The sequence below is a fragment of the Pelobates fuscus genome, chromosome 1 (genome assembly GCF_036172605.1).
Source record: "Pelobates fuscus isolate aPelFus1 chromosome 1, aPelFus1.pri, whole genome shotgun sequence".
NCBI lineage: Eukaryota > Metazoa > Chordata > Amphibia > Anura > Pelobatidae > Pelobates > Pelobates fuscus.
The window spans coordinates 89,460,140-89,484,037 of NC_086317.1; the positions used below are offsets into that span (position 1 = coordinate 89,460,140).

A 23,898-nucleotide genomic window follows, 5' to 3' on the forward strand; every position below is an offset into this window, starting at 1 on the left:
GAAACTCTTATAGAAACAGTCAAGCGAAATATTTTCATGATTAATTTATTTGCCCTTTTAAACCATATTCAGAGTGTATATTACAGACATATATTACACATACCATATAGTTGTGGGTTTATTATTTTAATTAATTGGCACTTGAGCTTTTAAGGTCTGCCCTTGCCATGAACAGAATACTACTTCCTTCCCTCTAGATTAGGGCACGGTCATCATAAATACTGCATTGTATTTGCAAATGTCAGTAAAAAAAAAATTGTTGATTAGCACTCTAACGTTTTAGATGGAAAAAGTAAAAAAATGTGTATTTATTTTTAATGTAGGCATCTCCTGCGTACAAAACAAATAAAAAAAAACAAAACAACACAATTTCATGTTTCACACAGGTTGGATACATACTTATCACTTCTAAAGAAAAACTGACAGACATTCTTTCCCTTGTGGGTTCCATATATGAAACTTAAAATATATTCAAGATTGCATGATGCAATATTTATGCAGAACGCAGAGGGAAGCTTTGATAGAGCACTACTATTTATTATTAAAACCAAAGTGCTCACAGTATAAACAATATGTACTCACAGAGTACCAATAAAAGTACTCAATTTTCCATTCAATAAACTACACAAATGTGAGTCCCAGGTGTCTATACAAGTGATTGAGTGATATGCATCTTTACCACCCTTACACATACAATCTGAAACAGCTGTTCGAAAATATATTATAGAAAAATACACAATTTAAAAAAACCTATATGATTGGATTCCGATGGTATTGCTTGCCCTTTTGCACCAATTCCATGTTACATAAGTTGGACTACCTAGCTCTTGCAATATTTTTGAACTTGGGTAGTGTGGTCAGACCGGTGCACAGAAAAAGAGCACATGTGTGGGCTCCATCAGGCACCTGCTGAATCAAGAGGCTCATTCCATCCTCCAGTGATCTCATATCATCTCCCTGGCACCTAGAAGCTCCATTATGTCTGTGTTCAAGCACAATCTGTAGTTGCAGTCTGCATCAACACACAGGGGATGGCTGTCAAATTTTGCTCTGGGAGGCCAAAAACAGACAAGTGGTCTTTCTTTTTTTTTTTGCACTCAAAATTACCTGCTCAGCATTATTCACAATCTGGCCCCTTATAATTAGATATGCTGGGGCATCTTCCAGCCAGCTAGAATGGTGGGGACCTTATTGCACGGATTAAACTTTACAAGGAATTCTTCAAAAGTGATTTTGTTAATAATTTCCTGCCTTTGGGCCATCTTTTATAGTGATTGACACAGTGGGACCATTCATCTCACAATTACAACCTTCACAGCATATATACCGCTTTCCCTTTTATTTTTTTGTTAATTTGAATATTTAGCAAGTTCCCCCCACACTGCATTATATGAAGGCTAGTGGTTTCACCTGCTACTTTGTTATTACGGTCATTTCCCAAGTAGAGTGTGGTACTGGTTTCCTTTTAATTACCCTAACTAATAGGGATTTGGGACCATGATACCATGTCATATTGTAGTACCGACCCAAGCCACCCTATGGTCCAAGCATCCCAAACTTTACTGGACTCTGACCTGGACACTGCACTTAGCAAAAGCAGCCAGCATTGATCCAGTCCAACAAGAAGAGCAGAGATCATATCAGGCCTGAACTGGCCAATGTTTGCAAAATGGTATGGAGTTTACTCTAACCTGTGCGTTTTAAACTACCCCTCAATCCATATATTATAGGCTACCCTTGTCATCACGGTGCAACTCATTCCAACTGGTATGTGTTTTTTCCATCTGGGGTAATTTGCATTTTTGCTCCTTTTGTTTATCACCCTCTTTCTTTTACTTAAAAGGGACACTATAGTCACCCAGACCCCTTGAGCTCAATGAAGTGGTCTGGGTGCCAGGTCCCTCAGGTTTTTTTTTAATTTTTTTAAATTCTTTATTTTTTCAGTGCATACGAGTGGTACATATAATACTGAGGTGCCCCGAAAGCAGTCCTTAGATCATTCCTCGCTTAACATGCGGGGTAGAGAAGTAACAGGCACAAATTTTAGACAAGCTTGGTTACGTAGATTTACACTGATTATAATAATAAAGGTAACATGCTAGTGAAATGAGGATCGCATACAGAATATACGTACACATGGTTATGCAGACGAGTATATAGGAACATAGAGAAGGCTACCAGCAGGTACTATAGTCTGTTCGCTTTTTACTGGATACATGCTTTAAGTATTTGCACAACAGGTACGTTTAAGTAATAGGAGAAGTATGCTGCAGCATAGCAGTCAGAGAGGCTAGTAGATATCAAGCAGCAGTCTATGATTCCCTAGTAGTGTGTAATAGTGAAGATTAGGCTAGACGTGCATATGGCATTTGGGATTATGTTTAAGGCGGAAGCTGTGTGGCTTTGCGTTCTCTAAATAACAATCATTTGTACTGCACTAAATTGGTCAAACCTAACAGCCCTGCGCTTTGCAAGTATTAAAAATTGCTAGCAGGGGGGTAAACGTAGGGAGGGTAAGCCATGCTAAGGCAAGAGAGATATCAAAGTACGGCATATGATTAATGCTGCCTAGCGACGATACAGTGCATCTTCTATATAGTGCTTTAGACATAAGCATACATTTAAGCATACATTTTTGCCATAAAGAACAGCAATGTACAGGTATATAAATTTATAAGCACCAGCACCACCATGTAGGCAGGTCGTTACTGTGTGCGGCAGAGGGCCTTGCTCACTGCTCAGTCCTGGATTCGTTTTTTTAGGCTATGCAAGCCGGGGGTATCATTCAGTCCCATTTCGAATAGTCACTCAGCAGGGCAATGCCCGCAATTGCAGGCAGGTAGGTCGCTTCTGTGTTCGCTTGTGGGGTCCCCTTCTGTATCCCGGGCTGCGGTTGTGAGCGGGTTTGGCGCCCTTTAAGTGGCTTCCGTGGTGCCGCTTTGCGTGTCATGGAGGAGCGGTGCTTGATCCGCCGCCATGGTAGGGTTATCCCTGCTGGTGGAGGGGAACGTTGCGGCATGCAGTGGGTACCCGTTGATGGAAAGGCAGGACAGCGCATCATCTGTTGCGGTAGCTGGCAGTAATTAGTGAAGTGCTGGTCTAGCCTGAAGAGGATGTGGTCGAGGTCAGCACTGGATCGTGGAGACCACGCGGCGTCCGCCATGTTTGGTAAGGTGCTGCTTTCTCCTATCGCCTGTCGCGCCTCTGTTTGGGCTGAGTAAACCTCATGAGGAGGACCGGGATCACCCCCCCGGTCCAGAGGGGGGGGGGTACGGAGCCGGTATCCCCGCCGGTCTGACTCCGAGCGTCCAACGGTAAGCGGCAGGGCAGCGGCCGTCCACCCCGCTCGCCTCCGGAGTAGGCCGCGGTAAAGCCAGGTGGGATTCCCCTCCAGGGGACTGTAGCCCGTGTGGCCAGCCTCACCCTGGGTCCAGGGCTCTCCGCCCGGCGAGGGCCACCGTAGCCGGCAGGTTTTTTGCCAAAAAAAAATGGTAGAAATGTGGCTTGTAATTTAATGGCTGCGGGAGCTGGTCTCACATGCGACCAACCAGCTCGGCGGTCCGGCCCCGCCCCCTCGTCCCTCAGGTTTTAACCCTTCAGATGCAAACATAGAAGTTTTAGAGAAACTTCTATGTTTACATTTAGAGTTAAGCCAGCCTCTAGTGGCTGTCTTCTGGACAGCCACTAGAGGCAAATCTGCGACGCTGGAGGCACATTTCGCCTCCATCGCGCAGAGCATCCATAAGAAAGCATGGAGAAATGCTTTCCTATGGACACTTTGAATGTGCGCGGCACTTGCCGTGCATTCGGCTCTGCTGTCGTCGGATGGGGGAGTTGACGCCGGCGGGGGAGGAGAGGTCACCAGCGCCGAGAGAGCCCGGAGCTGGATTAAGGTAAGCTGCTGAAGGGGTTTTAACCCCTTCAGCGCCACAGGAGGACACTATAGTGATCCTTTCATTTGAAATCTCTCCCCCTACCCCTCCAAACCACATTTTAGACAAATAATCTAAAAACCAAAACATATTTGTTTAAAGAGTCAGGCTTTCTGGTTTTATTACATAAAGATCCATCATCAGTTCACAGTTAGCTGCCTTGGTGCCATCTTTGTTTGTGGTCTAACTTTTACTTCCAACATTCAGTTTGTCTCCAAATCCTGTCATTTTGAGTATAAAAGTATTGTTTGTAGGCCTGTCATTTGCAACAAAAGTATCCCCATTGTTCCACGTAAACCTGTTGTGTATGCTCCTGCCAGAGTTAACTTTTATATCCACCAATTTACACACACCACCGCTTTACCAATGTTCACACTCACTTTCTTGCAGCGCTTTACATTGCACTTTTGAAAAGCTTTAAATAAAACCAAAACTTTCTCAAAAACTAATAATTTTCTAATCTGAGAATTCCCAAGATGCCTTTGCAATCGTTTTCTGCAACATTGGAGATAATAAAAACAAGTCTCTCTTTTGTGTAAATACATGACAAACAGTATTTTCACTGTGTTTTTTTTTTACCAGTACTGTTCCCACAGGAACGGATGTGTGTACATTTTAAACATTGTAATATTTGGGTTTAATGCTCCATTAAACAACATTAAATTGCTTACCCTAACATTGACATCATTACAGTGGCGATCCCGCATGGATGCATATCTTTGGACGAGGTTACATGCTCCAAATGAGTAGTATACTCATACAGCTCTGCTCCAGTGTTAATTTTGTAGACTAACAATTTTAGCCAGATTTTATTCAGCTAAAATCTTTAAGATTTAGTCGACTAAAACAAAAACAATTCAGACGACTAAATTATGACAAACTAAAATGGCTTTTTAGTCAAGACTATGACTAAAACTAAATTGAAATTTGGCACCAAAATTAACACATGGGGAGGGAGGAGAGAAAGTGAGACACATGGGGGGTTGGGTGATTGAAACTCACGAGGGGGCTGGGAGAATGAGACACACAAGGCTGGTAGGGGGAGAATGAGTATATGGTGGGGCTTGGGGGGGAATTGGACACGTGGAGGGGCTAGAGGGGGGGAATTGAGAAACATGCGCATTAGGTCTCCTCGGCCGGTGGGCGGGATCAGTCTCGCCCACCAGCCGACGGAATCAGAAGGAGGAGCAGCGCGGAGGAGGAGGAGGAGACAGCGACGAGGGACATCGTCGCTGCCTCAGGTAAGTGACTGAAGGGGTTTTCACCCCTTCCGTAACCGGGGATTGGTGGGCGGGAGGGAGAGGGTACCTCCAGTGCCAGGAAAACAGATTGTTTTCCTGGCACTGGAGTTTCCCTTTAATGCACTTTGTCCTGTATGAAAGATTATGTATTAATCTGAAACGTTGGCACATCAATAAAAGTCCCTTACAAATATATATATATATATATATACACACACAATGCAATTACTGGAATGATAACTATGTTTTGACCCAATAATATCCCCCGATTATACTCATTATTTGAAATATCATAATTTCCTCTTGGTTTGTGAGTTTGATATCTTGTTTTATGTGATTGTTTAATTTTCATATTGCATATTTCTGGATTTCTGTACCAATTGTAAAATAATTTAAAAAATACAAATAAAAAATTAATTCTATGCACAATTAGGAAAAGTAGGTACCCTTTGGGAAATATGTGCTAGCACACTAAGCATTGAATGTAAAAGGAATAAAGATTTTCATAAAAAGACAGTTCAAACAGCTTAAAAACTATTTAAAATATGTTTCAAAGAACACGAACAGATTTTTTTTATAGCTTAGGGATTTCTGTCCTCTTTTGTTCTAGACCTCTCTGTAGATCTTTGAACAGCTAATATTAGAACAATTACAACAAATGAAAACAACAATTCTGCTTTTGTCATTTGTCTAACACTTGTCAAAAGAAGACAAGACAAAAAAAAAAAAAAAGAAGAATTTAAGCTATAGAGAGAATTTAAAATAAATATAGCGCAACTCTCTTCCCTGGTGGCATTCATCCAAGATTTCTTGAGAAATGTATCACAGTCAGAGTTCTTCTTATAATTTTAAGGTCTCTAAGCCTCATTCTCTGCCCAAAATGTTGGAAGAAATCCAAGTTTGTAGCGTCACTAGACAAAATGGGAATTATAGGCCGGTCCGGTTGATGTCAACTAAAAGACATAACACAGGTTCGTATCTAAGCACACATTGTTCAAAACACAATTATTAAAACCCAAGCAGTTGAAGCTAATGCAGTGCATGCAATGCTAGAAATGGCAGAGTGGAAATTTAAATGAAAGATTGCAGGTTACAAGCTGAAAATTCACGAACAGTTATTGGCTTTCTTCTATTTCTATTGCCTCCATTGGAGGCTTAAATGGGAAAAGAGTAAACCATATAAGAATTACGCCTTGTTGAAACCTTTTCTTTTATATACAATACAAACAAAAAATATGACGACTGTTTTGTGTGGTCTTACTTCAAAATGAAGACTTTCAGAATTAAAATTTCCAATCTTATATCCTTAGCTTTCACGATCCAGTATGGATCAATGATAATTGCCTAAAACCAGATGGTGCGAAAAGTGGGCAACTCTTATTTTGCTATACGAAAACAAATCCTTGGTTTCTGATGGACATAGACAAACTGATAGTCTATTTGAATGAACCTCCTCAACTATATTAAAAAAAAAAATTCAACTTATTGGTTATCTAATTTCTACTTTTAGACAACCACCACTTTAGACAATTCAACTTTTCTTCACATTTCCTGGATTGGTAGATAGGTGGTGTACACTACTTCTTACTTCCTTTGCCAACAGCTTCCTTTCTCTCTTGCATATAGAAAACAATTGACACTGTTTAATGATCTTTTGTTTATGATGCGATGGTTACAAAAATAAATTCAAAAACGAAAATACAGATTTTCTGTTATATGAAATACATCGCTCCCTCATCTTGTGTAATTTTACCCCTTTAGAATGTAAACCTGTTTGAGGAGGGCCGTCAGCATCATCGATTTGTCCAACTTGTCTTGTTGCATCTACTTGTTAGTCCACATATTGTACAGAGCGGTAGAATATATGGGCACTTTATACATAATAATAAAAGACCCCAGCATACGATTTGGGTTCCAAATCAGCACATAATTAGAAAGACTGTTTATGCTAGGTATATTCTCCTCAATCTCTTCAAAATACAGTTCCTAAAAATCTAGCACCCCTGAACCTCATTAAAATATGCCTATAAAATAAGGGCAAAAACAGAGTGTAAGAAATACATGATGAGGACTGACCAAGGTTTAATAAAATAAAGTAAATGGAAAGGATCTTAAAAACAAAAATTCTTGTTCAAAGGGAGGATTGCCATAAAATAAACTGATTAGGTGGTAGTATTATATATGTAATGTTTAAATCATTAGTTAGACCTCAGGTCTAATGCAGAGTACACCTTTCAGAAAAGACCATTAGGAAATTGAAAGAAAAGAAAAAAAGGGGCATGAATTTGACCTTCAGTATTAAGTGCTGGGTAGCTCCTGTCCAAAATGGATTTATTTATTATGGATAGGAACTGCTTAAAAAGTGATCTAATTAACTTCTGCAAGAATATTCAATGACACTAGAAGGACTTCTTAAGTGGGCTGTTTATCAAAAGGACAGAAAATACAGTTAAAAATTGCAAAATGGCACGGTTATTTTAAAAACCTTTGTATGAATTACTAACAAGAAGAGGGGTGCTGAGATGTATTTTCTAGATAGGTTTATGGAAGGTGTTTGCATTACCCCTTTGAGTAACACTCAACACACCATAACCACTGCAGCACGCTGTAGTGGGTGTGATACCAGGAGTGCCTTATCACTCCTTAGAAAAGGTAACCCAAACCATTTGCCAACAATTAAATAACTTACCTTGCTAGAGTTAACAAGTCGCTGGTCACCTCCTACATGGAGAGTTGGAAGTTTCAGCTGATCACTCGCAGCCAATGAGCTAAACCCTGCACTCAGACAGAGGGCTTCCAGCTCTCATGGAGGAGGTGACCGGCACCCAGCAGACCCCAAATAAGTTCCAGAACCATTAGGAAACAGTATGAATGAAGAGCCTTCCTTGCACCATAACCACTAGAGTATTGGTTATGTCGCTATTCATCAATGCTTGGAAGGCAGATCAGACTGACCGTAGACACAGAGCATCAGCAGACACGCCGAGAAATCCATTGATAGTCACACTATCAATCCTTTCAAAAGCAAAAAGAATTTCTGGCAAAAAGTGATTGCCAGGTACTGGTGGCACTGGTGGCAGGCAGCAGCGTCCTTCTCAAACTGCTTCTGAAACAAGGGGCATGTATTCCTTCCAAATTCTCCATGCTAAATGCATCCTGGTTCTTTTTTTATTATTATTATTATATTTAAAGCACAATTTTAGAGCAGTTTAGTCACTTTACTGAATGAGACTAAACTTCCAAAGAGTAGATCGAACTGGAACATTTGATAAAATCCAACATCCACAGTTCAACTGACAATTTATTGAAGATGTGGTCATTGTGGTTACAGTCTCATATACTTCCCTTCATAATTCCAAACTCCCCACTTTTTTTTCTTCCAATGCTTTAGCTCCCTTTCTTTCATACTCCCACCATGTTTGCCTATCTTCTACCTTTACCTTCTAACACTATTCTACTATACTGTGTTTTACCAAATTGTTCTAGGTTTACTGATATTTATTACTATGGTTTGTACCATTGCTCATGCACTCAAATTCTCAGTATTTTAGCATATTTGCTTCTCATAATAATTCCAGTCTGAAAGCTTATTTTCAATATATCTAATTTTACTGGAGATGGAAAAGTAAAGAGGTAAATGCATAATGTACTGTTATAATGTGGTCTCCAATTTTATGGCAGATCGAGATGTGAGGTTGCAGGTTGAACCCTCCCCTGTAGCACATAACCACAAATGATTGGTCTATATTCTGGTGCTTGGAGTGTCCCTTTAATTGGAACGATCAGTTCTCTAAATTTTGCATAAAAAAAAAAAAAATCAAAAATGTATCTTGAGTTGAGTGTTTTTAAAGAAAAAAACAACAACATTTACATTTAACATCATGTTCTTCTGACATAGCCAGAACATATCACACAAATTAATGTAACTCCCATGGCACTAAATACCATGGGCACTATATAAGTGCATGGGCGCATAACACATTTTTTGCATATATGGAGAATTTAGGAATTCTTAAGTTACCTATACCAAGAAATGACACACGTTTATACTTCCTTCCAGTGTACTCCTCAACCCAGTAATGTACCACTTTAGACAGCGCAGACAACACGAGTCTACAATTTACTGCAAAAGGGATTAAAGCAATATCTGAATCTAAACTATGCCATTACAGAAACATTTCCCCAGCCTTCATCCTGTGTGGCCTTTATATTCAAAAGTCAGTATCTGGCTCCAAGTACAAACAAGATACATTTGCAGAGAAAGAGATGAAAGACTAATTATACAACGACTGGTTGAAAAATTAATGAGAGGTATGGTGAAATTGTGCAAGATAAATGATACAAATGAAAGGCAAATGGACTGACAGTTGATAGTCTAGCTATATGAACACTGGACATTTCAAATGATATCTACCCAAATCAAGTACAACTTTCCACATTAGTGTCTATTTTCCAAGATTTGTATGTTTAGAATACAGGTTCGGTTTGTTTTTTGGAAATGTATATGCTCAAAGTGAATTCCAAATGTGAAACTAAATTAGCCGAATTGAAAACTTGGAGAATATATCCAGTTCTGCCATGATATAAATATCTGGTCCATAAACCTAGGTCAGTACATTGCATGGTTTGGGGACGAGGTATGAAGAAGAATTATATGGTTATCTACCGCACGTGAAACCTTCAAATTGCGATATACGAATATCTCTACCTCTATGTAGGTCTCTACAGTATTATATGCGTTTGATGATCAGTGGTTATCTGTGCCTCCATCCATGATTATTTGAGGCATGCGTGGTTAACAGTAGTAGATACATATTATTATGAACAGAATTGTTAATTCGTGTTTTTTTTTTTTTCTTTCTTGTCCTGTATGTTTGTCAATATAGAATTTAGTGAAATGATAAAACTATTTTATAACTACCTCCCAATACCACCCTCGGACTGACCGGATAATGCTTGGAGAGATATGTACTTAACTCCCCTCTACCCTCCCCCTTTTTTTCTCTTCTTCTTCTTCTTCTGTTTTGTCGCTTTCTTTCTTCTGCTTTCCTCGCATCTCTGTTCTCTCTGAGGATCCTTTCCCTCCTTTTTGCACCAACATTTTGTCATAAGAATGTAAACATGGGGGCGGGGCCTGACCGCCAAGCAGCAAAGACGCATCTTGCATGAGCTCCTCACTATCATTACCGAAAAAGCGACTTTTAGCCCAAATTAACCCGAGACACAACTCAGCTAAAGCCTCACCTACCTTAGCACGGAGCAACGAGGTACTACCGAGGACAGAAGCTGCACCGAAGCCAACGAGCAGCACACTGAGCCACGCGGCCCGCTGACCACAGGGCGGGAGAGACGGCCGACCTCCCAGCCCCAAGAGGCACAGATGCACATCATGTAGTGCAGGTACCCTGCAACCCCCCCTCTGGACCGGTGGGGGTAATCCCAGTCCAACCCTGGGGGACTACTCTGACCCACACCACACGAGGAACAGAGGGACTATAACTAAGAGCACCTCTCCCGACCCAGCCAACATGGCGGACGCTACGAGGAACCCAGACACTACAGCAATATGGGTGGACATAGAGGTCAGACTGGACAGAGCCTTCACAACATTCTGGAGTAAACTGGAAGAGAGGCTGCAGCTCCAGGCTCAACAGCACCCAAACAAGCACTCACCTTCACCGGCGCCACCAAACAAGCGACTAAACAGACGACGGACACCTGCAATCCTGGCACGGATGAAGAGCCCAAAATGTCCGCGAGGCGGGAAATACCCAGCACACCGGCTGAGAGCAGCTCACAAAGCACAGCCGCTCAAACCCAAGCCACGAACCAGTGGAACACCCGCAGTAACTGATGGAACACAAGCACAATGGGTACTCACCCCTCCAGGGCCCACTGCTTTACAGCCCAAAGCCTTGCCAGCCTCCCACCACTCTTCTGGGCCGAGGGCCCGCCTGGACCATTCCAAGCAGAGACGCACCCATGAATCGGGCTGGAGGACCCAGAGTCAGACGGCAACACAGAGCGACAAGCTGGAAGCTCTCCAACGGCCGACATACCATCCAGGTACTTCATCGCTGGGACTCACGAAACTGGGCAGGCTGACCGGCTGCGCCGAGTGGGACTCTAACATGCCCCTGAAAGGCATTGGCTGACGGACACCTGGACCACATGTGAGGCACCAGTTATACTCACAGGCAAATGCCAACCGGACTCCCAAGCCTATCACAAGGGGCCCCATGAGGGAGACCCTTTATACAGACGAACACCCTCTACTATATACATTTACTGTATTTTCATGTATTGTCCTGCTGTGCTTTTAACCTTACTATAATAGACCACACCAAGCCTGCATGTTCACTAAAGGAAAGGCTCGCAACACACACATCAAGCTACTGACGCACACATATAACACACTGATTACAACCTACTTGTAGCTGCAGCTTTGGTGGCTTGCACACTTTGATATAACTAACAGACCTCACCTGACTGTGCTATAGTTCTCTAGAGAATGTTTGAATAGCACGAGGATTGCCTTTGAGGTACACCATGCGAGTCTGTTATTCTAAAAGCAGAGCAAAAATAAAAAATAAATTAACCCGCATGAGCAGAAGGGCACCCACAGTACTAACCTGACCTCTACCACTTAGTTGACCCAAAAGTTATGCAGGTCTGTGAACAACGTTCAAGTTACTGTTTACCCATGTAATGCATAGTCTGACATACAATATACTATAACATGTGCAATGTTATTAGATGCCATACAACTGTCTACATGTCGATCACTTGGCGGGCAATAGCTGTTGTGGCATTGCTCGTATCTATGTATTCTATTTGCACACAAAAAAAAAAGAATTAAAAAAAAGAATGTAAACATTATACAGCAGTTTTTAACATCAACCGGCCTTTGATATTTTATTCTTAATCTTATAAGAGCTATACAGCCCTAAACTTACAAAACGCTAAATAAACTTTGAATGGGAAAAAAAAAAAAAATAATAATAATAATATATAAAATAAAAGTACATGATATTCTGGGGCACAGTGTTAATTTAGGAGTAAATGTCTCAATATTTATCCCTATGCACCCAGAATAACACATGTTTTGCCTTGGTAAATCTCCTCCTCTTTTTTTGTTAATTCTCTATTTGACATGCGAAAATGGTCACATAACATTTTACTTTCACGTTGCAATAAGGCAAAAAAGTACATGTCAAATGTATACACGTGATCTTGTGAGACACCAAGATCTCTAGAGCCTTTGGTATTTTAAATGAAATTTGGAGTTTGAGTATTTTAAAATATTAAATTATTGTTTATTTGTATTCACATAGTTTTATACTACCCAGAGACATTGGACTTAAAAGGAACACTAACATGTATTCCTGAACCTGTAGTGTTAAAAACACCATCTACCCCCCTAAATATAGTAAACTTGCCTTTATTCCAGTCTGCTGGATGTCCTGCCCCTCAACCCCCCACCAGGCCTCTGCCCTGACAAGTCATCCGCAGCCGACTGCGCGAGTAATACATACCAAGTTCTCTATTGATCCGTGTGTTTGTCTACCTGCCCTAGTAAGTCTACTATTTTGGCTTCTGCCATATGAATTTCTTTCACATTCTGTAGCCATTGGTGGTAGTGATTGCTTCCAGTGCGCTAGTATCAATGATTTGGCTGCGTTGAGTAAATGCCTCAAAATATTTTTTTTATTTAGAGAGCGAAAGGTCTGTGTAATGTAGAAGGACAATCAAAACACTGGACATCCCAATAAGGCTTTATCTTATTGCAGTCCCACCATATGTGGCATATAGATCCTTTTTCACCTTATCTCCCACTAGGAGGCGTTGATAGAGGGTAGATACTGTACAATCTGCGTCCGGCGTCTGCGAGCAGAGGTCTTCATACCAGGTCAAGTCCCGATGGATCTTGTGTCTGTGCGGTAGGTTATGGTAGAAGTGCTTTAGTTGAGCAAAGTGAAACTGGAGCATCAATGTGGGCACTCTTTCTGTAATGAAGTTCCGTAAATCCCTCACACCTGATCCGCTTAGCACTCTTTGTAGGGGGATAAACCCCTCCTGATTGGTCATGGGCCAAACCGTTGGTGGGAGTCCATCTCCCAGGTCTGGATTGTGGGTTTAGCGTTTGTGTTATAGGGGGGTCCTCCCCTAGCGTCTTATTCTCTATGCCAAACCAATGCATGTAGGGAATTATCGGTGGCAGTCCTGCTCAGTGTTACCCATAGCTTTTGGGGAGAGGCAGTATGTAATTCCTGGAGCCTCTGCAGTGTCGTTGCATGATAGTATTTGCGAATGTCAGTTCGCGCCAGCCCACCCCAATCTCTCAGAAGTTTAGTGTGGCATATTCTAGCCCTATTACCCATCCAAATAAATTTGAGGATTTCCAATCTAAGTGTTGAAGATGTGCGGTTTAGTACAGGGTATGGTGTGGAACACGTATAAGATCCTTGGTACGACCCTGCCAGGACATGTGATTATAATTCCATATCCTGAGATCCTCCAGGTTAATGTTTAGAAGAGGGGTGTAGTTGTGGCTGTAGATGTCCTTCGTTGTGCATGGGACCCACAGCCCCAGATATCTCATGTGATCCGTACACCAGTGAAAGGGAAATCGTTGCTGGAGTTGGGCACAATCCGCCGCCGGAGTAGTTACGTTAAGTATCTCACATTTAGCAAGATTTCATTTGAGGGCGGATAGTCGCCCGTATGCTTAAAATTCTTCCATTAAACAATGTTAAAGTTGCGAGCGGATCTTCAATAAAAAACAACAACAACAACAACAATGTCGTCCACATATGCGGCTACCTTATGTTCTTGAGTTTTATATCGAAATCCTACAATAGATGGTGTTTTCCTGATTCGGTCCGGCATGCCAGATATTAGACTCTCTTTTGAGAGACCTGAAGAACGAATACCACCCAAGATAGCGCCTGAGGCACCAATCAAATAGACGCAGACTCCACTGCCTCGACGGGCTCAGGAGGTGACTACAGAGAGAGAGTCAGAGTCAGATGAAGATTCCTCCCCTTCCACAAAAGGGGACATCAAGAGATTGCTGAAGAAGCGGAGGATGGTGTGGCTGACTTGCAGGAGACACAGACCGAAATAGGGGTAATCCACAAAAAGCTTTCTGAGGTTGAAACCAGAGAGAAAGCCAGAGACAACCAGTCACTGGAGACCAAGTGTCAAGTAGAAGAGCTCAGTCACCAAGTTGTGAAACTCAAGAGAGCAGTTGCCGTGTTGGAATCCAGGCACAGAAAAATAAACATCCACCTGAGGGGTATCCCTGAAAAGGTTGGGTGTGAGGAGTTGCTGCCCTTCACACGAAGACTGATTGCCTCAATGGGCATAAAGAGGGAAAATGCATTGGTGATGTTGGCGTTCTGGGTTCGCAAGGCAGCTGCAGCCCTGGAGGAAACCCCAGAGATGCCATTATAATCACTAGGGATATTGCAACAAGCTCTGCGATTCTGGCTTGATCCAGAGCTTGGGAACTGTGCATTTTGAGGGTTAGTGGTAACTTTATACAGAGATCTCCCATTTGTGGTGCGACTGGAGAAAAGGCAGCTAGCCCCAGTTGCCAAACGACAGAGAGTATGCCGTCAGATACCAATGGGGGGTGGAAGGCTCACTCATTGTTCCTAGAGAAGAAGGTCACCTAATCCTAACCTCTGCTGATAACCAAGAGAGACTTTTTTACGGAAACTGGACTTAGCTTAGAGGGAATTTTGCAGACCAAGACCAAGAGAGTAGGATTTATGTCCGTCGGTTGCAATTCAAGAAATAAACCACAACCATGTCAATACCCAGTAAACCCTTTACATTTAGGGTGGCTACTATAGCTCCGCATAGCTGTGGACAACGGCCTGTAATATTGTACAGACAGCAATAGAATAGAACACACTTTCTAACACAGTTCCTAATGCTAGGATTAGACTCCAAACACCTCAGACGGGCTTAATAATTATCACTAGCCTACGCCTAGATCCGTTCGTACTGGCTGCACCATAGTAAATGTATATAGTGTTTTTTCAGTTTTTCTGCTATTTCCTTTATGACGCTATGTTTGATCTACATGTGCCCTTTGATTGTTACACTTTACTCATATTTTGATAAAGATGATATTTGGTGAACAAACTCCAATAAACTTCAAATTGTAGAAAATAAAAATATTTTTTTTTAAATTTACTTTAAATTCTTGGCAATTCTCAATTTAGTGAACAAGCCTGGCCTGAATGTGTCATTGGTTCTGTAAAAAGCAGACCTGGACTTCTTGCCATCTGTTTGTAATTTCCCACGACAGTCCTAAGACTGCCACCTCTGTCCCCCCTTTCAATGTTGCATAATACAAGCAGTCTATTCACAGCTCCTATCTAGTAATGACATGTGTGATGGACATTAGCCAAGTGTGTGGGGTGTACGAAGGGTTTGTCATGGTTTTATTTATTTATTATTACTAATATTGTTATGCATAGTACAAACCCACGGCAATCATTTGCGTTCACTGTTACTTTCTGACATGGCAGCTGATAACCCGAAATCAAACTTGTGTCTAAGAAGCCTTAGTTGCCCATAATTCTGGTCTTTGCTTATTTATTACTGATCTGTCACATACCAAAGTTCAGCACAAGTGAAGGGTCAAATACATACAGTTTAAAGGGCAGTCTAAGCACCATAACCACTAGACTAATGGTTATGGTGCCAGAAGTACCCTAGTAGTGTCCCATGGTAAGAAGTCAAACCGTTTTGTTTTTTTAAGTTTTATACCTACTTAGGTCTCCCAGGTTCCTACTCTGCTTATAGTCTTCTGCTATATTGCTGAAGCAAAAGTTGCCATTCCACTTTAGCAATATATATTGTTATTTTTTGGACTACAGTGTGCTATAGTGGTTATGGTTCTTAGAGTGCTCCTCTAAGTAAGTTCCAATGGAAATCAGATGACAAGGGGGGCACTAGAAATATATATAGTGACAGAGTCACTGGGGGCAGGTTCATTAATAGGATTCTACACTGGCGGTGAGCACAGCAAGCACGTTAAGCCCTCCCTTTCCTATGGAAATTTTACTGGATGTCCTCACACTCTGTCCAGCGTCAATTAAGCGACCCAGTGTCTGGGTGACTAAGCTGACTTAGCACTGCAATGTAAACATTGCTGTTTCTCAAAAATTGCAATGTTTACATTGCAGGACTAAATGGGACAGGGACACTGCACCCAGACCACTTCAATGAGATGTGTGCATCTAAGGGCAGGTACATATGCCAACATTTGGAGTACTTTCCCCCCCTGATTCTAGGATTCATACATGTAATAGCTTCAGCTGCTACTCGATTAACACTGTCCAGCCCTATTTAGCCTGCTTAGATTTTCTCACTGGGCTGCTGATCACAGGCACAGAGAGTGTGTGAAACTGAGCCTAAATGGTAAGAAAAACTGTCTAATTATTATTTTGTGACTGGGAACCAGCTTAGTTGGCCAGTACTGATAGAAAGGAAATACTCTGTTTAGCTAGTCTCCTATAAGGAGAAAGTATTTGTTTCCTTTTGGTTTGATTTATGTCTTAAGGGGAAAGAGTACCCTGAATGTTAAAAAAAATTCTGTTGGTCGTCTTGAAAAAGCAGCAGGAATGGCTGTTCCTACAGTGGCCTTATTACTATCTGCAAAATACATATACGCACATATCAGTCTGCTTACATGTGATGCACGCAACATCCCAAAATGCCTGATGTACAATCACACACTAAGCTTTGCAATATGCAGGGCCGTCTTTAATATTGATTGGACCCTGGGCAAACATTTGCCTGGGCCCCTTGGATTCTGGCCCCCCACCTCCCAGGCATGCAATCACAACCTCAACTCCAACTAAGCGGCAGAACTAATGTATAGAGTGCCCAAGAATATTTTTCAGGCCTTCCCTGTATCGCAAGAGGGAAGAAAAGAGAAATTCCCATCTTTCATATAAGTCAAGCAATGCTATGACAGCTGGGGATCTACAATCCTTGCAGGGTTGTATTTGTGAGCAGTGTTTGTGCATTTGAAGGTAAGCATGTTTTTGTATAGTGTGTATGTGTGCATGTAGGGGTGTATTTGTATGTGCTGTTACCATTGGAATGCAGAGGTGTACTTGTGTGAAGTGTTTGCGTTTAAATGCAGGGGTATGTGTTTGTCTGTAGTGTTGGCTTTTAAATGCAGGCATTCTTTTGTCTGTAGAGTTGATGTTTTAATATAATTTTAGCGTTTTAATACAAGGGGTGTGTTTGCATGTATTGTTTGCATTTGCATGCAGGGGGGTGTTTGGATGTAGTGTTGTCTTTTAAATGCATATGTACATTTGTGTGTAGTATTGGTGTTTCAGCAAAGGGGTTTGTTTATATGTAATGTTTGTGTTTGCATGGGTGTGTTTCCATGTTCTGTTTGATCTGGGATGTATGTACATACATATTAACACATATAAACATACACATTAATACGCAGATACACACATAAACATCTTGACACATACTGGCATATACACACACATACACAGATACACACCCTTTGGCACACAGATACATGCACTTTGATACACACATCAACATACACACACTGGCACAGTCACACAGAGACACACACACACATCTACACATATGTACACACACTCGGATACACACATACACAGAGGTACACATGCAGGGGTGTATTTGTGTACAGTGCTAGTGATGGAATGTAGGAGTGTATTTGTGTGCAGTGTTGGCATTAAAATGATGGGATGTATGCATTACCACACACTCAGATGGAGACTTACACACCGACACATACATACACACAGGTAAACATACACACTGACCCACAAGTGCACATACACAGGTATACATACACACTGACACACAGCCAGATACACACACTGACACAAACACAGCCCGATACACACACACACACACACACACAAAACTAGATACACACACTTACTGAGACCCATGTACACACACATATATAAGTGTCAATTTACAAATTTTAATCTCTGCCCTCTAGCAGCTTCTGGATAGCAACTCCCAACACCCTTGGCCAATATAATGTCTCAACTCTGTTCTTACAAAGTTAAAATAAATATTTGTCAATGTTTTATTTATTTATATTTAATAGGGAACTGTCAGGTTCTTCTAGGATTAGTAAGATGTAGTTATCCCCTGTGTGTTTCATTACAAACACCAACACATGGGTGTTAGTAATGTCTGATGAATAAAAACAAAACATATTTAGCCCCCCTCCTGTCTCCTTACCTTTTGGGTACAGTGGGGTGGCTTTCCTGGGGTCCAGTGGGAGCTTGCTGGCCCTAGCTGATGGGAGTCTGCATTCAGCTGCCCCAGTCCCTCTCCTCCACAATGCTTGCATTCCCTGTGTGGTGTGTGCCCCCTCCCCAGCGGCACTGAGAAGGAAGTGATCTGTTCTTACTGGGAGGAGGCGATCTGACCTCACTTCCTCCCAGCATGCCCGGGAAACAAAGAGCCTCTCAGGGCAGTGTGTAAGGGGGCTAGCTATGAGTATGTATTAAGCCACCCCCCATATTACAGGGCCCCAGTCCGGAGCAGTATAAAAGGGCTGGGGACTCCTGATTACCTCAGGTGCTGCAGGGGGCCCATGAGGCAGCTGCCTTAGGGCCCCCAGGAGTAACTGGGCCCGGGACAGCTGCCCCTTTTGCCCCTCCTTAAAGACGGCCCTGGCAATATGTCACATGCAGAGCTTGTTGCTAAATCCACCTGCGACAGGCATTTCCTTAGCACTCACGTTAAAAGGGGAACAAACTGTTAGCAAAAATATAGATAAAGATAATCAGCTATAAACAAATTAAATCTATATTGGGCTTTAGTTGCATGGCATACTCTTACCACTTGCATAGGGAAGAAGAAAAAAAAACAACACGTGGTGATGCAGTGACCTCCCACAACTCATAGCATGAACTGGTACTTCTAGCATTAGGAGTACAAAGCTGAGTACAAACACCTGTTTACATTTGCTTGTATCCAGCGCTGCCTTGGTCTCCTCCGCCTCCTACGATTTCACACCAGAGGTGGTACCTTATGCGCATGTGCAGAGAGTACCATACGCGCATTAGAACTATCCCTTAGGAAAGCATTACAGCAGTGCTTTCCTATAGGGAATGAAGACATCGTACATCCTCATGCAAAGTGTGAGGATGTCCAAAGTCGTTTCATGGAATTAAACTCTGTTAGAGACCAGAATTGCCTCTAGTGGCTGACTAGGTTGCCTTAACCGAGCAATTTAAACATTGCAGTTTCTCTGAAACTCCTGTGGTTTTTGTTTTTTTACATTCCCAGGGGACAGGGGCACTTCACCCAGACAGCTTCAATGTGAATAAGTGGTCTGGGTGTCTATAGTGTCCCTTTAAACTGTGAGATGTAGAGTCTCATTTGCGGTGTTTGCCAACACATGTAGCTGCACTGGTCAATCTAGGATGCCATACTTCATGGTGGGGAATTTCTCTCTGGTAAGCATTTTTGTTTGTTTGTTTTTGTATAGAACAAAGCTATACCTACCTGAATATGAACTGGTTCATTTTCATTTTAAACAACTATAATTTTACATTTAGTAGCACAATTTTTAGATTAACCCCTTAAGGACCAAACTTCTGGAATAAAAGGGGATCATGACGTGTCACACATGTCATGTGTCCTTAAGGGGTTAAATTAAAGTGTTACTCCGAGTACAATAAGCACTTGGAGTAACACTTTGATTTGAAGTGGGCATGGTGCCTGGAGTCTGTATGTACCAAGGTTAAACCCTTGGCTGCCAGAAGTGAAACTCCACCTACGACATTGTCATAGGGGTGTCTCAGCTAAGACTCACCAAAAGTTCCGGCCTCATGTCGATTAAACGGTTAACAGATTTCTTTCCCTGCACCCTCATTCCTCTCATTCCAACAATCAAACATTTTTAAAAACACCCGCTAAGCCCCCAGTGAATATTATTCTACCTCACCCTTACCATCTCTGTCACTATACCCCACTCCCTCTAGCATGTAAGCTCTTTGAGCAGGGCTCTCAACCTGTTCCTGTGTTTTCAACTCGTCTGGTTATAAATACATGTCTGTTAGTCCACCCATTGTACAGCACTGTGGAATTTATAAGCACTTCATAAAAAATAATCAATTCTATGCAACATTTATTGCTTGTAAAAAAAGGTCAGCTGACGTGCCCAACAAATGAATGATGACTGGATCGTCATCCGGCGTCTGCATCACTCAGAAAGTCAGATGCCTTGAAGCTGCAAAGAGTCAGGTAAAAGGGAAATCTGTTGCCAAATACTGGGGGAAATGGTCCTGGGTACTCCTGGCACCATAGCCACTGCAACAGGCTGTAGTGATACTTGCAGTAGCCCTTTAAGGGTTCATTAAAGAAGCAACAGTCAGATTTGCTGAGTCATGATCAAGGAACATTTAAAAATATATTTTCAGGTACATTACAGTGTTGTACTATATTTTAGGAACCCCAGCCCACCTCTGTGGTGATTAAACTTTCATTTTCTGTTGGTTCTGGGGCAGCTAGCACCGCCTCCATGGCTGAAATCATTCATCTTTATGATCTCAGCCAATCAAATGCTTTGTCATAGGAAAGAATAAGAAGGCTCTTGTGCATGTAAGGTAGAGCGCTGTGCAAATCAGCATCTCCTAATAGAGACGCATTGAAATTAGGAGCATTTAGCATCTCCGTGCAGAGCGTGGCGATGCTGAATGTAGGTGCTGCACACTGTGCAACACTGGACTAGGAAGCACCTATAGTGGCCATCTGAGTGACAGCCACTATAGGTATTACCAAAGTGCTAACACTAGAGGAACAGGCTAAATACACCAGAACCACTACATTAAGCTGTAGTGTTCCTTTACATTATATTGCGCCATTTATACAATAAATATGCTCTTCTCATTGTCTACATGTTCATAGTTATAAAGGTTTAATGGGACCGTAATCAATATCCCCCACACCGTAGCAAGATTATTTACTGGAAGTAACCACTTGCAATCACAGCTCCCCTTAATCAGCGATCCACTAGCCCTGTTTAAATGCCTCTGCTCGATGGTACCATATAATATCCAAAATAACATAACTCCGATTATGTGTAGCTTTCAGCAAAACATTAGCTAGTATTTATGGCAGAAATTTCCATTATATAGTGTATCTTATAATTTTATGGTATTTACTGTGCACACATACATACTTGCTAAAGATGATAATTTTGTTGGGAGAGAAAAATATTGTTACATAGTCTGCTCAAGGACAATAGAACATAAGATGCGAGGGAAAAAAAACAACAACAACATTCTAAAAACTTTATTCTGGGTTTTCACTAAACTGTGAATTTCAGGAACTGACGATGAAACTGCCAATTTTAGGGCAAATTAGAAATATTCTCCAACACAGCCGTTCTCCAACCGTTTAGTGAATAAATAACCTTCAACAGTGTATAGCTATGGGGTATTTACTAAACTGTGAACTGAGGTAAAAAAAAATTCACCTTAATCATAAAAAAAATACAATTAGGCCACAATATCGGGGGGCGGGGGTTCCAGTGCAGTTATACCCCCCTGCTTGCTTATTCTGCCATTCATTTTGGCAATGTGTTTCCTCACTCCCCACAATTCGCAGTTTAGTAATAAGCCCCCTAAGGATCCTATTCCATAGATTTGAGATAAATGAAAAATGCCAAGGAAAGTGTCAGAAGCCGGTTTGGAGAAATTAATTGACGTTTAACAGCAGCGGTAGCTATAGAAGGAGACACGAGGCGTACTGCAGTGAGAGAGAGAGAGAGAGAGGTCACTCTCCAAATATAGAAATATCTGAGCATTCACTAGCAGGTCCTGTGACCAGAGAGGCAGAAAATGACAATAAATTATAGCTGATTCATTCTACAAGCGACATCAGAGAGGTGACCAAAATAACTTTTACAATAAAAGGTCCAGATATTTCCAGGCTCCTCTTAAGTCACTGCGTGTAGATGCCACTCACTGTCCTAAAGATGGCATGTAATGGGACTGAAAAGGCTGGTGCACAATCCTGTGGCTGGTTAAAATCAAGGCAGGCTTACCTGGGTCTGCACAGGAAGCTGGTGGCTACAGGGACAGGTGGGATGGAATTCTGAGATCAAGCCCCTCTCTGATAGACTGGGTTTGCCAAACTGCAGGTTGTTGGAAGGTGTCCTCTCCTCTGGTGAGCAGGGCTCTCAGTGCACAGTTAGCAAACAGTCCTCTCTCTGCCCAGGGCTTGGGATGACTGAGGTAGCTCCAAGCTCTGAGTCGGAAATTGACTAAAGGGTCTAGCTGTGTGTGTTGCAGGAGGCTGCAGCCAGGAGACTCTTGCTGCAGTAACAGCTGCTGCCATCAACATTCACACAAAATAACTCAACACCCGACAGCTGAAAAGGCAGAATAGGGATGGAGTGAGGAAGGGAGACACAGGGAGGAGTAGTGCTTCTTCCTCTATGACTGGATACATTGTCTCTCTCTCTCTCTCTTTTAATCATTTCTATATAAGAATGAAAAATGCCCCCAGATAAAACCGCATACAATTACCCAGTGTGAAACCTCACACAGCACCAGTAGTCATGTGTTCTGATCCATGTAACCACTGGTCATGTGAGACTTTACTACACACTTACAAACTTTTTTCCCAAGGAAAAAAAAGATACATATGCTATTTATTTGTACTCACAAGCCATCTTTTAGAGTGTAAGCTTGTTTGGGCAAGGCCCTCTTCACCTGCTGTTTCCGTATGTTAAACATGTTCTGTTAGAATGGTTTGTCTTGTTTTATCCATCATACAGTGCTGCGGTATATATTGGCGCTATATAAATAATTGTAAATTCTACACGAATGACTTTGTTGGAGATACAAAAGGGAAACGGTGGTCTACCTGGAGATTTGTGGCATTGCTGCTTATTTGGAGTGTTCATGCTAACAGGTCGACTTTTATGGTGGATTTATTTATTTTTTTATTCTTGGTGGGAAGCACTGCACGTGAACTTAGTTAACATCAAACACACACACAACGGTTGGCCATAGCAGCTGGTGAAGTTGGAACCAGACCCAGGGTATATGACTGTACCCCTCTCCCATTTTCAACCAAGATTACTATTAGGGTTATTCATTATAGTGAATTCCAAACATAATGTCAAACTAGCTGCAATGGAAACATTCTCTAAGTCAGTCATTCTGTCACTTTGGCTGCTTTGGCCTTCATTTTGAAATTCACTTTGAATTCTCACTTTGGTAAATAATCCTGTATGTATTTCTCTGTGGAACTTCACCTCGAGATCTACTGGACTCTTATGAAATGTCAAAATGGCATCCCAGGTAGCTGACGGGGTGAAAACCCCTTCAGTCACTTACCTGAGACCCCCGCCGATGTCCCTCGGCGGTGGTTTCGGGTCGGCGTCGCTCCTCCCAGTAATGACGTCAGCTGGTGGGGGAGACTGATCCCGCCGGCTGAGGAAACCTAATGCGCACGTGCATTAGGTCTCCCCATAGGAAAGCATTGAAAAAGATTTTCAATGCTTTCCTATGGGGAATTGAGGGACACTGGAGGTCCTCACACAGCGTCAGGACGTCCAGCGACGCTCTAGCAAAGAAAATCTTTGCTATGAATCAGGAAGTGCCCTTTAGTGGCTGTCTAGTAGACAGCCACTAGAGGTGGAGTTAACCCTACAAGGTAATTATTGC

At 42.0% G+C, this 23,898-nt stretch overlaps 1 protein-coding gene across 3 annotated transcripts in view; it reads right to left on the reverse strand.

Moving 5' to 3' along the window:
- The window catches only part of CORO6 (coronin 6), a 133,427-nt gene extending 110,814 nt beyond the window's left edge, over positions 1–22,613 (reverse strand). For 2 of the 3 annotated variants that reach the window (XM_063450036.1, XM_063450034.1), the window contains exon 1: positions 22,269–22,613. The gene's annotated coding sequence lies outside the window, so the exon portion shown is untranslated. The remainder of the gene's footprint in view (positions 1–22,268) is intronic. The other variant, XM_063450035.1, reaches the window with a different exon arrangement.
- Positions 22,614–23,898: the final 1,285 nt, after the last annotated feature.